This window comes from Sphaerodactylus townsendi, linkage group LG03 (assembly GCF_021028975.2).
Source record: "Sphaerodactylus townsendi isolate TG3544 linkage group LG03, MPM_Stown_v2.3, whole genome shotgun sequence".
Taxonomy (NCBI): domain Eukaryota; kingdom Metazoa; phylum Chordata; class Lepidosauria; order Squamata; family Sphaerodactylidae; genus Sphaerodactylus; species Sphaerodactylus townsendi.
Genome location: NC_059427.1, coordinates 79739944 through 79755318, shown reverse-complemented (window position 1 = coordinate 79755318; position 15375 = coordinate 79739944). Strand labels below are relative to the sequence as shown.

General features: G+C 41.3%; 1 long non-coding RNA gene across 1 annotated transcript in view; it reads left to right on the top strand.

Moving 5' to 3' along the window:
- Window positions 1-3757: 3757 nt before the first annotated feature.
- LOC125429765 overlaps window positions 3758-15375 on the top strand; it is a 37928-nt gene continuing 26310 nt past the window's right edge. The window contains exon 1 of the long non-coding RNA XR_007244042.1: window positions 3758-3869. This is a non-coding gene — a long non-coding RNA (uncharacterized LOC125429765). The remainder of the gene's footprint in view (window positions 3870-15375) is intronic.

Here is a 15375-nt window from a genome sequence, read left to right as displayed (position 1 = left end):
GAGGTGCTGACCAGTTTGTTGGTGAGTGAGGAAGTCTGTTAGCCTGGAGTTGATTGTTGGCCCCACCTTCTGCTGTTGATGTGGCTGTTGAGAGGCAGGGGCTGTGAGCCTTTGAATAGCAAGGCTTACCAAAGGATGAGAGCTGAAGGGCTCTCGGCCTGTGGTTCTTGGTTTGTTGACCCTCTAATTAGTTTAGAGGCTTTCACATTGCTGTGCTTGTTATCAATTTTGGGTTAGGTAGGCATTTGGTCAGCTCTGAAAGTCTCAGGTTAGAAGATTATCTCAAATTAGTCTCAGGTTAGAAGGTCAACAGGCATTCATGGGGAATTTTAGTGAGAGGCAGGACTGATGTAATCTCTTTTATGATAGAGTGACAGACTTGGTAGATGAAGGGAATTCTGTGGATGTAGCATATCTTGATTTCAGTAAGGCCTTTGACATGATATTCTTGCAAAAAAAAAACCCTAGTAAAGTGGGTTAGGCAATGCCACTGTTAGGTGGATTTGTAACTGGTTGTTTGACCAGACCCACGGGATGCTCATCTTCATTCTGGAGAGAAGTGAACAGTGGGGTGTCACAGGATTCTTTCCTGGGCCCAGTGCTATTCAATATTTTTATCAATGACTTGGATGATGGAATAGAGGGCATGCTGATCAAATTTGCAGATGATACCAAATTAGGAGGGATAGCTAATATCCCAGAGAATGTACATGTGATAGGGATCTGGAAGTAGACGACAAACTGAACATGAGACAACAGTATGATGTGGCACCTAAAAAAGCCAATGAGATTCTGAACTGCATCAGTAGGAGTATAGTCTCTAGATTGAGGGAAGCAATACAACCATTCTATTCTGAATTGGTCAGACCTCACTTGGAATGCTATGTCCAGTTCTGGGCACAGTTCAAGAAGAATATGGACAAGCTAGAGCGTGTCCAGAGGAGGGCGATGTCAGGTCTTGCAACCTTAAGCCAATAAACAGAGTCTGAAGTATTGATCAGTGGCATTTATTGAATAGGCACTGAAGCACCACACTTAGCAAATCAGTTCTGATGAAGCTGGCATTCACAGTCCCCTTTATCCCCCATAGAACTCCCCCTCCTATTTTCCCAAGAATTTTTGAAAAACAGTCTTTGGAGCTAAGGCCCCCCAAGGCTGGCGGCAAATAGCAAGAGAAAGCCACCTGGCTTCCTGCCCTACGAGATAATGGATGTAATACAGTTCACATGGGATAGAGGTACCAGGGAAAGCCTAATTGTCTACCAAGCATGTGGAGCCATAAAGTAAAGAGCAAGGAAAGAATGCACAGATGGCAGTAGATACATATAGCAGGCTGGTTACATATAACTTTCCAGCAGCAGTAAATCGTTATTTTAAGCAGTTGTATGATTCTGGGAATGTATCTCAATCACCTAGATAGCATCCCCCTGGTAGGTGGTTAAAATAGTAAAATGAATCTGTGCCCTATTAGGAAAGATTTAGGGAGCTGCGTATGCTTAGTTTGGAGAAAAGAAAGTTAAGGGGTAACATGATAGCTATTTTAATTCTGAAGGGATGTCATGTTGAAGAGGGAGCAAGCTTGTTTTCTGCTGCTCGAGAAGCTAGGACATGGAATAATGGATTCAAACAATGAGTAGCAGTATGGGCTGTTTGACAGTGCAATACACTGTCATGAAGTGTGGTGGACTCTCCTTCTTTGGAGGCTTTTAAACACAGACTGGATGGCCATCTGTCAGGAGTGCTTTGATTGTGTGTTCCTTCATGACAAGTGGATAGCCCTTGTGGTCTCGTCCAACTCTTTTAGGATCACAGTGAGTTTTGCAGTTAATGTGCACATGTTAATGTTCACATGCAGAAATGGAATACAAAGGGAAAGAAATGAACTGAAGACCTGACAGCTGTGACACATTGCATATGCTGCAATTCTGCCATTAATTAAACAAATCCTTCCAGTCAAGCCAAAATAAAGAGGAATTGAACACTGTAAAGAGTGAACTTCCAAAACAATAAAAAAAAAACAAATCTGGGGAAATTTTCTTCTCTTGAACACTTATAATTGCAACTACGCATCTCCCTGTCTCTTATCAGCAAAGTAATTATTAATTTGTTGAGACCAGTAGTTAAGATTCTATGTTGATTTTCTTTAAATAAAAGTAAAGATAATGGAGTGTTTGTTCCCATGTAAAAATTTCATATTTGAGGTCAGGCCTTAAAGGAGGAGCACAGTTAGCTACACAGCACTGCATGTTAATGAGAACTTAAGAAGAGCCCTGCTGGATCAGCCCAATGGTCTGTCTGGTCTAGTATCCTATCTCACACAGTGGCCTACCAGGTTGATGCCAAGCATTTGAAATGGGATTTTTAGGTAACTTAATTGGAAACATTCTAAACCAAAACACAGCACACACAAATTTATATAAAAGGGCGGGGGGGGGGGGGGGTGTTCTTACTATTTTCAGTTGTGGATGCTAACTTTCCAATGGCACAATTAAAAAAAAAGGTCACATAACAAGAAGCCTGAAACTTTTAAAAAAAAATGCCTTCAGGTCAAGAATTTGTGTCAGTTGAAGTGCTAAGGAATCTTGAGATGGAAAACTGAGCAGGTCTAGGAAGCAATATGAGGAGTGCTATTGGAGAAGAGGAATGCTATTGGAGCTTGTGTGTCACTTGACTTTCTGATTTAGCTTCCACAAACTCCTCCAAAATCTCTCCTTTGACCATGTATCATGAACTCAGGAACAATAGCCAGTTCCTGTTTCTCATTGTCTGGGAATAAGACTCATGGCTTCTGATATTATGTCTGAGAAAATCTGTTGTGTTGTCTTTCATGGTCCAAATAAAGTGGCATATGTGAACAGAACCTCACAGAATCTAGCCCAGTCTTTTGTCTGATGGTTGTTGAAAATATGCCCTCAGCTTACAAGAAAGGCATGAAATCAATAGCTCCCCTGTTGTCACCAGCATCTAGTAGCCTTGGTAGACCTTCATATTATCCTCTTTTAAAGCCATTTAAACTAATGGCCAATATCACATGTTGTGGCAGAGGGTTCTATATAAGGATACATATGAAGCTGCCCCTACTGAGTTAGGCCATTGGTGTCCCTTTCTAGTGCAATCTACTTCATGACAACATCTCTTGAAAGCCTCAGACAATAATCCTTCCCAACTGTTTTACCTGATACCTGATTTGATGGGAGATGTTAGGAATTAAATTTGGGACCTTCTGCATTCAAGGCATGTTCTCTGCTACTGAGCTGTGAGGAAAAGTGGGGAGCATAATGCAGGCAATGCTTGTGTTCAGTGACCATTTGATTTCATACTGCAGTCATTCCTTTTTGTAATTACAAAGAAAATGTATTAGGCTGAAACTAAATTCTGCTGTAACTGCTGTATTTTTCTGATATCAGTATGAGAGAAAGAAGAATTTGAAAGCAGAAAGAGATTATGGTCCAAACAAGGGTTTTTAAATATCATTGTCCCCTTCCCTTGTCCTTGCTGTCTTAAAAGAAATTAGAGGGGGAAGCTAGCTCTCCTAATAGGTGCTTGTGAGCATCTCTAACTCTGTATGTTCTACTCCTGGGAATAATATTTCATGTGGCATAAATTAGCAACCAATAAAGTCACTACCAAAATGGATGGATGGGAAAGGTCGGTGGTGATTCGAAGGAAGGTGGCTTCCCGACCTGTGTTTCAAAAGATAATGATCCTAATGTCCTCTCTTGAGAGCTTTTCTGAAGGGGAAACATTAATGCATTACAGTGGGAGGCAAGGAGTGCCTGCAGGCTGTGCTGACGAAGGCTGCTATCCTTACTGCGCCAGGATCTTCGGCACGCGTCGCTTCCCTGGGTGATGCAGCCAGCTGGACCTCGGTGAGAAACAGTGAATTATGCTTAATGTCTGTCGATTTTACCCACCTTTCCTTCCCTAGCACCCCCTTTTCAACAAAGCAAGGGATCAAAAACGAAGACAAAAGTGGAAATGATGACCTATTTCGTTTCTCCAAGCTGTTCTGAATTCTTTCTGCGCCATTTTATTTTCACCATTGTGGCTCCTTACAGATATGCGCTGCTACTGCCGCTTCATTTCAGTGCTATAAATCCTGGTGCCTTTGCTGCCTGACAGCCCATTCTGGATGTGATCAGAAAACCAACGGGTGTTCTTTTTAAGGTTTAGTACTTGCCTGCGTCAACTCGCCTCATATCAATCAGGCTAAGGTGTGCCCTGCAAGCCTGCAGATGCAGCAGAACATAGTGACCTTCTTACCACGGGAGTTAAAAAAAATTGTAAAAGGCGGAGGGAAGGGTTGACGCGATTGGAGAAAATTAAAGGTGTGGGGGGGAAGCAATCACAGTGTTCCCTTCAGAAACCCAAGGGATCAAATCAACCAACATCCAACACTGCAAGAGTTTATTACACTTGCGAAAGCAACATTTGTCAGGGCTGACAGCTCCAGAACTGAACCGGTCTGACAATAAATAATTGCATTCTCCCTTCTTAAGAGGTCTTGCGGGACCTTTTTTCATGAGAGCCATGAGTCTTGACTCCCTAGATTTTTTTCATCCAGGCGGGGGTTTCAAAGCTGTGGCATTAGGAGTGTTTTTGCATCAAACCACTTCTCCAAGGGGAAAATGACAGCAATTGAGCTTTCGTATGAGTTAATTTAATGCTACAGAATTTTAAAATGGCTGTTGGCCACTGGGTTTGAATTAAAACAGTTGAAATGATTTAAAAGAAAAAAACCCAGCAGCTGGATCCTTTTAAAAGTCTGCAATTTTAGACTTAACCACCATGGGTCATTATTTGCCGCAACGGGTACTATTTCAGGTCTCAGGTGGTAGTGCAGCAGAAAGGAAATTCAGCAAAGTAAGATGGTGGGGTTAGGAGATTCCATGATATTGCTTCAACTAGTGAGGAATGCTGAGAGCATATCCAGTGTGGCTTGACATGTAAAGCTGAAATTCCATCCTGCACAACTGCCCTACTTTGCATCTCATCACCTGAGAGACAGACGGCCATGTAAAGCACAGACACTCAGTCACCATGAGCTCCAATTGTTGCAGATGCTTCAAGCATTTTTGTAAATATATCTTAACAGGGAGAGTTAGAAAGTTGGTTGTTAAAGTATAAACAATCGGAGTCTTGATTAAATATAATGCCGGGGCTTTCTGATATAAAGTCCTAAAATATCGCAACTAAGTACAGGGTGGGATTGGTCCTTTGCTGTGCAATTTTTGTGTTTGTCAGGGATGCTTCTCACAGGCTTGGTCTGAGCTCAAACAAATTCCACATGAGCAGTGTTACCTAAACAAGACCCAGAGTGGGGAAACTAGGTGTGTAAAAGGGCCTCCAGAAGTATAAACAAGCAATCTTTTGTCTATACACGGAGATTTTATTCCAGAGCAATATTCTGAGAGGGGAAGCAATGTTGATCAACCAATTTGAACTTAGTGGAACATTTAGTGCAGGGGTAGGGAACCTGCGGCTCGAGAGCCACATGCGGCTCTTCTGCCCTTGCACTGCGGCTCCACGAGCCGAGCCGCCGACTTCATCCTTGCCCGCCCTGCAGGCAGCAGGGCGGGCGCACCAATTGCCCACGGCCGGCTGGGCAGCGCCGCAGGTTTGCCCTGTCGCCCGCCCCGTTTGAGCGGGGCGGGTGCTTTCCCGGCGGCCGACAAGGCCGAGCCGCGGGCCCCATCCTTGCCCACCCTGCAGGCAGCAGGGCGGGTGCATCCATGCGCTTCTCAGAATGAGTGGAGTAAAAGGTAAAAAAACCCAATATATACAGTGTTATCTTTATTTTAAATGTCAAAAATTATTTGCGGCTCCAAGTGTTTTCTTTTCCCGTGGAAAACGGGTCCAAATGGCTCTTTGAGTGTTAAAGGTTCCCTACCCCTGATTTAGTGGAACTAACAGTCAATCACACTACCATAAGCAACCCAGAGCTGTAACCTTAGAACCACAACTAAACTAGAAATGAATCACAATTACACAATGTGTGTGTAAAGTGTGTGTAAAATGCCCATCAAGTCACACTGGGTTTTCACGGCAAGAGTCTAACATAAATAGTTTCTTTTTGCCTTCATCAGAGTAGGAGAAAAGAACACTGCATATTTGACTGCGCAGCAAGCAAAGATATTTTGAAAATGATTCAGAGAAAAGAATTGTTGTAAAAGGGGTTTCAGATAAAACATTTTAAGACTGGAAGTAAAACATTTTAGAAATTAAAGGGGAAAGCAACAGTGCAAAACTACACAGAGGAAATGTTTTATTTCCTGCTGAAAACATTTTGAAATGTTTGTGTGGAAAGGACCAATGTCAAGGTGCTAATTCCTTGGGTTTTCCTTAACAGAGCAGAAATCCAAACTCACAAAATAAATCCACTTCTGTTCCTTGTACCTCTCGCACCATTTTTGACCATTTTCTCACCCCACCAAATCTGCATTCCCTCTTTTACTCATATATGAACTAATTAGTGTCTGATCTATTCAGTAATTTGGTCCTAAAAAGTAACCTTCAGTTAACTGTTCACATAACTTGACTGTCACCTTTGATAACAATCATGACATTGTTTTTGCAAGTGTTCAACGGTAAAAATTACATGCTTCACTCTCATCACACAAATGAGCCCCAGGGCTTTATATGAAAGCCATTAACGATCAAGCCACAGGAAGGATTGGAGTAGGAGAGCACTCTGTGGTTTTGGAAACCACCCCTGCCCTATTGATCCATTTAGTTTTAATTAACCTTCATTACCTTGGATGGGGATCTCTGCTTTGATTCATGGTTGCAAGGGATCAGTTGTGGCTGCCTGTCGCTGAGGGATACTGTTGCTGCAGCTCCTGTATGGTCATCCAGGCAGGAATATGTCTGTGCAACAAAAATATAAGATGACTAATATGCCTCTAAGTACCAGCCTTGGGCTTTACCAACCTTGTCCAGATGCTAACAGAGGTATTGATAAAACAAAATGACATTCACATCCCCGTGTTTGTGTGTGCGTGCACACACACACACACACACAGAAACCCTTTTAGTCTAAAGCATTGACAATACAATCTAATAAACTATTTTTGTAGTGGTCCAAAAATCTGTGGTTGAGATTATAGTAAATACTGGACTTGAGCCAGCCAAAGTTAAGCATTTTAAAGTTCCCCTTGATTTCAGTGGGCAAATTATTAAGTGCGCATTTGAAGCCTCATTTACAAATGTTGGAAAATGGGTTCGTAGAATTCAGAGGCATACAGTGGGCTCTACTGCACTTCAGATTATGGCAGAAAAAGGATCAAATTCTTACTATGTATGGCCAGACTGTGTGGCCGTGGTCTGGTGGATCTTGTGTAACAGACTTCCCTCTGTGATATACCTCGGAAGATGCCAGCCACAGATGCAGGCGAAACGTTAGGAACAAGATCCACAAGACGACGACCACACAGCCCGGAAAATCCACCAGAACCAAATTCTTACTACTTCATGTAAATACACCCTGCAACAACAACAACAACAACAACAACAACAACAACAACAACAACAACAACAACAACAACAACAACAACAATAATGATGATGATGATGATGATGATGATGATGATGATGATGATGGTGGTGGTGGTGGTGGTGGTGGTGGTGGTGGTGGTGGTGGTGGTGGTGGTGGTGGTGGTGGTGATGATGATGATGATGATGATGATGATGATGATGATGATGAAAAATACCACATCAGGGAGAAAGGGTCTATTCCAGCCTTTAGTATTCACTTACAGGCAACTATTAAAGAAGGGAAAAATTTAACTCCAACATTCTGAAGAAGTATAGTCCATTTTCACATCTTCACATTCTGCCATCCCTTTACCACTTCATCATCCTACATGGGCAGGTGCAATTTAGCCCCATTGAAATAAATAGACTGAAATATATAACTTTGCTGGATCATGCCAATTATTGTAAAGCTATTACTGATAACATTGTAAGATGGTGGTAATTGTTATTTGGTCACATAGAATGATTTATGAATGAAGAGAAATATATTTCATGTAATATCTAGGGTAATTCTATGTAAAATCATGCATACTCTAAAACAAAAGCGTAATCCATTCTCTTTTCAAGTTCTCTGTTGAAGGCAAAGAAGTGAACACATTCATTACAGGTGGATTATTATTCTTAAACAAATTTGATCTGTTCTGAGTATGAAAATTAAATATGTTAACAAGCAAAGCGATATGATAATTTCTTCTGGTGTATGAATCTTTTTCATATAGACCCCAAGCCACAAATAACCATAAGAACATATGCTAATGCAGTCTTGGGCTATATCAACAGGGGCACAACATCCAAATTGCAAGATGGCATAGTTTTTCTGTATACAGAATTGCCCCTGGGTGCAGTTCTGGAGGACTCACTTCAAGTAGGTTGTGGATAGAAAGAAGCAGGTGCAGAAAAGAGCAATGAGGATGATGGGGCATAGATACCAAGCCCTATGAAGAAAGACTGAGATACTTGGGAATGTTCAGTATAGAAAAGAGGAGGTTATTTATTATTTATTTATTTTTAGACTTTATACCCCACCCTATACAGAAGTCTCAGGGCAGCTTACAAAATTAAATGCAACAAAAATTAAAAGCATCCTTATATAAAACTATCCTAAAACCCATAAAATTACCCACCCACATATCCTCCCCCACCCCAGACTGACATTGAGGGGGTCGCAGACTGAAGGCCTGGATGAACAGAAAAGGGTTGGCCCCTGCAAATTTCCTTGGGGAGGCTATTCTACAGTCTGAGGCCAGCCATGGAAAAAGCTTTCCTGCATTCTCCTTCCCCTTGCATCTTGGCTGGGGAAGGGACCATCAGGAGAGTAGCCCCCACATCACCCTCAGTGCTTGGGCAAGTTCATATGGATGCAGGTCCATGGGGGGCAAACACACACACACACACACACACACACACACACACACACACACACACACACACACACACACACACGAGGTAGATGCAATCTGGAAAACGCTCTTTTATTGGGGAAAACTGCAGTAAGTCTCCTGAGGAAGTCCCCTCCCATCCCCTGACCCATTCCAGGTTTCTCCCCAAAACTGTTTTTTTTTTGCTGCTAAATTGCATGTGAGGGAATCCATGATAACATGTAATTTGCTTTGATGGTAAGATACCTGGAACAATATAGCTACTCTCTTAAGCAAGTGGGAAACAGGAAACACCCCATCCCTGCTGTTCTCAGTAGTAATGGACCATCATTCCTTAATACAAATTGCAATTGGACTGCAAGTTGCAAGCAGCATCCACAAAGACTTGGGAAAAAATCCTCTTAAGTTGTTCTACGTTTGTGGCAAATTAATTTTACACATGCTTTTTCACACTGCATGAAAGGCTGCCCCCCCACCCCATTGACAGAAAGAGCTTTGTTTAGTTTAGTTATTTATTTATTTTTAACTTTTAACTTAACTTTTAACTTTTACAGCCAGGGCTGTAAAGGCCCTAGCTGTCATTGAAGCCAGCTGGATGTCTCTGGGGCTGTCAGGATGTTCCCCTCCGATGAATGGAGAAGCCTTGAAGGGCAATTTTGGGGAATATTCCTGGTAGAGTGAGTGATTCATCTATTGCTAAATACTTCGTCACATGGCTTATTTTCTGGAATTGCATATTTACTAATACTGGTATTTGGATTTTTTTGGCTTTGCTGAAATTGTTTTGGCCACAATAATTCCAAATCTGAATTTTACCAAATAAAATAAAATAAAAAATTTCCCACTGCTATTCCTTACAGTTGAATCTGTTTGTGTAAATCAAGTGTTTTGAGATAGATCACTCTGCTGGCTGGGAAAGGAAGGGACTATGGCTCAGTAGACCCCCTGCTTTGCATGCAGTAGATCCAGTCCCCACCATCTCCAGTGGAAGGTAGTAAATAATACAAGAGACCTCAGCCCGAGAGCTTGGAGAGCTGTTGCCAGTTACCATAGACAATACTGACCTTCAAATACATGTCTGACTCAGTATTGGGCAGGCTTATGTGGAACTCTTGACCGTGCATTTTATATGATGAATTATGCTATCTAGGCAGATGCAAATCTACTGGAAATACTGCTAATTTAAAATTGCATACAAATTTAACTGTGTGGGATGCTCAACTTAAAAAAAAAGGAAATCGCAAACAAGGAATGTTTGGTTTTGAATGTATTATTTAGAAAATTAAACAATCAAAAGTTCCTAGTAATGGTCTAGCATTCTGCTGTGTACTATACTGTGACCTTCTGGATACATTAATGTGAGAAAGAAGCAGATTTTCTGCTTGAGAGCAGCTCAGCCCATTTGATATGGGATTGTGTAATACTGAATCCACTCCTTGAGCCCATTCATTATCATCCACGATCATCTGCATTCATCTATTGCTAAATACTAATCATAAGTATTTAAATATGCAAATTGCTATTTTTGAGGAAGAACCAAGCAGTAGGCTCCAAGCAGTCTTACCAAAGTTATTTTGGATTCCCTCACTGAAGTCAATGGAACACCGCTTTGACTTAAACATGCAAATTGTTAGGGCTGCTAACACCCATCCGGGTGAGACCTGGAGAATCTTGGAATTGCAACTCATCTCTAGATTACAGAAAACAGTTTCCATAGAGGAAATTACAGATTCCAAGGGTGAACTTTTTGACATTATACCCCAATAAGATCCATCACGTTCTTAGACCTCACCACCAGGCTCTAACTCCAAATCCTCAGGAATTTTCCTATTTAGAGTTGGCACCCCTACAAATCGAGATGGGAAAAATTAGACAGATCATGTTTTTTCACTGTGATAATAGTCAATAGTATTTTAGTTGCAAAGCAAACAGAAGTATTCTTCCATTTTCTGTACAAATTATTTTCCATACCTAGTAAGAAAAAAGTTTTATATGTCTTGAAATGGAGTTTTGAATCAATGTGCTTCATCTTTGAACTGAATGATATTATATCAGCTGCTTCTGGGCTTTGATGATCTAAGCAATGTATTATAATATGTTTCTGCATGTTATTGTTATATGGTCTTGTGGTAAATCAAATGATACAAAAGAAACCAATTAAAGGAATGGAGGGAAATTGCTTGTCCAAAGGAATGGCCATTTGAAATGAATTCAGAAAGAGGAAACTTAATTAGTTATGAATGGAATAAATATTGATCCAAAATATTCTGATTCAGAAACAAAAGCTGTTTTTGAATGGAATAAATATTGATCCAAAATATTCTGATTCAGAAACAAAAGCACACTGATTCAAACTGCATAAATATTCTTGTTTTTCCCCTGTGATTATACTAATATCAGGATTGGTTGATATAGAGGTATTTTCATTGTTATTCTCGTGCACTACTTCTTCTCTTTTGAGAATTAGTTGAAGCCTGCTGCAATTTTCATAGAAACAATTGTAGTACATATTGCATTTTTACTTTATTTTATGCAGCATAAAAAAAGGACTCATATTAAATGTTCTCAGTATATACTACAACTGTGTGTTGGACAGCTCAATTCAGATGGGGAAGGGTGTGAACACACATAGGGAGTGGTGGAGGGCCAACATGTTTGCCCCATGGATGCTGCCATATGAGACACCCTCACCGGTGGAAGGGGGCAAAGGCACCAGTGGTCAGCCACCCCTCAGCTCTGTGGCAGCAAAACCTAAAGGTCTGGGCCACCAGTAGAACAATGCTGGTGTCTGGTTGTATGACAGCAATGGGCGGGGGGGGGGGCAAGAAGGGGTGTTCCCAGAAGTGGAGCTGACATTAGTTAGCTACTACCGGTGTTCCAGCTCAGGGACTCTGGGCCCTGGAAGCTTAAGACTAGTTTGGTCTAAGGATCCATTCAGGTGGTGGGAGGTTTTTTGTTTTTCCTTCTTTCCATGCTGCTGGAAGCTCCTTTGGATATGGCATGGCACTGCTTTCACTGTGCCCCCTCTGGATGCTGCAGCATTCCCATCCTCCCCATCTGGATTGCACTCTCAGAATTTTGAGAGTATTTGATAAGTATTTTGATGATTTTTTGGTTGGTTGGTTACAAAACATAATATAACCTTAGTTTGTGAAAGACTTATTCACGGTGTCCAGGTTTGACTGGATATTTCATTTACTTACACCAGCAAAAAACTGCATTGCAGCTAACTGGAAGAAGTGAAATTCATCTTCCATTTTGAATTGGTATCAGAAAATTTTAAAAAATTGTTTTAATAACAAAATTTTTATTACCAGTATACAAAATTCAAGTATGTGTTTAGTAATCAAACTAATGTAAAGAAATGGTCTGTGTTTTTAATGTTTGTAATGACTTCACGGTGTCTAGTACAATGCCTTCTAATCCAGAACTTTATTTGAATAGAAGCAAGGCCAGGTCTGGAGTCTCCTGGGCAATAACCAGCCATAGTCAGCAACCAACATCCTTATACATACTTGTCTAAGGGATGGAATGTCCATGAGTCCTGCATGCCCATTGGTGGGTGACATTCCATCCCATCCTCACCTTCCCCCAATTCAGGAGTCTCCCCCTGCCCCAAACAACAAACCAACACACCAGGGCAGTGTTGGGTTGCTGCCCACTGCTTCCCACACCAAAAAACAATCTGAACTGGTGCAGCAGCAGTGGCTTGCTGCCCACTGCCCTGCTGAGCCTGCCTCAAACCTCTCCATTGCACCCTCCCCCACCCCAAAAAGCAGTCTGGGTCGGCACAGCAGCACATTGCCACACCACCATCCCCCCTCCAAACAAACAGCAGGACCTACCTAACTAGCCTTGAATAAGTCTGCCTGTGGCTGGGGCAGAACTCTCCTGGGGGGCATAGAGGGAGGAGGAGGGGGTCCCTTGCCCTCCCTCCCTTCCCCCCATCTAGAGTCCATTTTATTTTTATGTAAAATGGGTTTTAGTGCTAGTAACAAGTGAAAAGCAGATGCTTTTTCTTTAGAGGTTCATATTAAAATAACTATACCATGCAATAGGGGCGTGTCACCAGATTATTCACAACTCCCCACATCAATATGAATCTTTTGATGGAATTTACTTTGGTAACATTTACTCGTAATAATGCAACCCTTGGCAAGATAACATCAGCAACCTGTCTTCATTTTACCAGTGTAAAATCATCAAATCCAAGTAAAAAGGAGGTGTTTAAGAACAATGGCAGTCCCCTTTCGGCACTTTTGTCAAGCATTTGGCATTAATGAATATGCCAAAATCACTTTCTGTATGTTATCAGAAGAAACAGATATTATGGTTGACATTTTAATCACTTTCTTTCTCTGCCTTCAAGTCCTCCACTCTACCCTGTACTACCTGTGTTTTAAATTTTTGCCACCAGATGCTTAAAAGTGAATTCTAATATTGTGTGTGTACGTAAAGATCATAAAGATCGAAGAAAGTAAATTGCTAGCAAAGTGGTCATTAACACACATTTACATAGGTTAATTACAAGGAATAATTGGGTACATTTTTTTCCAATGGGACACTGTGGCTTCCAGCACAGACATTTCAACAATAACAGATTACTCTACATCTGGTTGATACTTTTAGTTAAATTCATTAGATTTGCATCTACTATATGAAATACTGAGCTGATAGTAGAAACATCAGAAGATCTGTGTCCTATTTATACTTTCCAGCAGAGGCGTAGCTGGGCCAAACTGTGCCCGGTGCACAGAGTGTTTTTTCCACCCCCCTGCCCCCCCTCGCGGCGCGCACACACACACACCACTCCCCTTCTCACATTTACCTACATTCCTTTTCTTTTTGTAGTACTTTTTGAGGCTGGCTTGGCGGCCTATTTACAGTTCAAGGAGAAAGGTGCCTGACGAACTATACTTCCCAGCAGACCTTGTGAGCTCCAAGGCCTCCTGGGAACTGTAGTTCCTCAGGCAGTTTTTCCCCTGAACTGTAACTAGGCCACTTTTTTCAGCCTCAAAAACTACTACAAAAAGAAAAATATGTAGGCAAGCTGTAAGGAAAAGCGAAGTTTAAGGAATGTGTGTGTGTGTGTGCCTGAGCGCCATGGAGAGGAGCCCTTAAGAGGTCTTGGGGCGATTTTGTGCCCCCCAGGCATGCGCCCGGTGCACGACGCACTCCCCCGTCCTCTTGGCCCTCCGCCACTGCCTTCCAGTCACATTGGCAGAAGTCATATTTGAATTTGCCATTTATATTTTGAATGTTTGAAGTCCCATTTCAACAGTTCATAGTTGAAGTCCTTACTTTTTTACCATTTTATCAGGCTACCGTGAAATACGTTTTTCACTGTCTCCCAGCTCTACCCTTTGCGTTTCATGTGAATTGAAGGTATATACCTTAAAATGAAGTATGAAACTTTGAGTTTATTTTTTTGTAAAATCACAGTTGATTTATGTCAACCCCACAGGGTTTTCAAGGCATTAGACATTTAGAAGCCATTTACCATGGCCTGCCTCTGCATCCCAGTCTTTGTAGTCCTTAAAGGACTCCCATCCAAACACTTGCCAGGGTCAAGGCTGAGAGTAGGTGATTGGCCCAAGATCACCCAACAAGTGTCCATGGCAGAGTAGGGATTTGAACCTGTGTTTACCAAATCCTAATCTGGCACCTTAACCACTGTCTCTCGTATAAAGATTAGCTGACATCCAATACTGCATGAGCAATGTCTATAATAATAAAAAGACTATATGCAGTATAATGGACTGCTTGGAATTTAAAAATTAAACTTTTATTAATGTAGTTTGAGGTCAACAATCCAAAGTCAACATTTTGGTACTGGCTGTTTTCAGGAAATACTGCAAATACTGCATCCTGAAATACAGGTTTCAGTGCCCCCCCAGAGTTTTCCTTCCTGCATATCATTCTCTGCTGATTCTCTTCTCCTCTTCTTTGGAGTTACAAGTCACTCTCACACAGGGTCCATGTGTCCACTGTAACATTCCTGGTTTCCTGAGTCAAACCCAATGTGCTGAAGAAACCTACATACCATGTAGAAGATTTAATTTAATTATTTCAGTTCCTCTATAATTCTAAATAGTTACATCCTTCTGAATCAGTTAATGAGCTTAAAAGGGGTCTTTGGCTTCAACTCCATATTAGCAGTTTATATTCTTGATGGTAAACTAAACATAAAATTTGGGAGTAGAGAAGATGCTATCACTATATAAATAACTGTTAATTTTAAAAGTATCTATATCAGTTGTATGATATTTTCCCAGTGCTTTTTGAACATTAGTGATTTATTGGAAAATCATATTTCAGATTCAGTATCTCTGCATGAGAACAAGTGACAACTACTAATGTAGTTCTATACAGCATGGTTTTCCAGGTTGTGTGGCCGTGGTCTGGTAGATCTTGTTCCTAACGTTTTGCCTGCAGATGCCAACCACAGATGAAGGTGAAACAT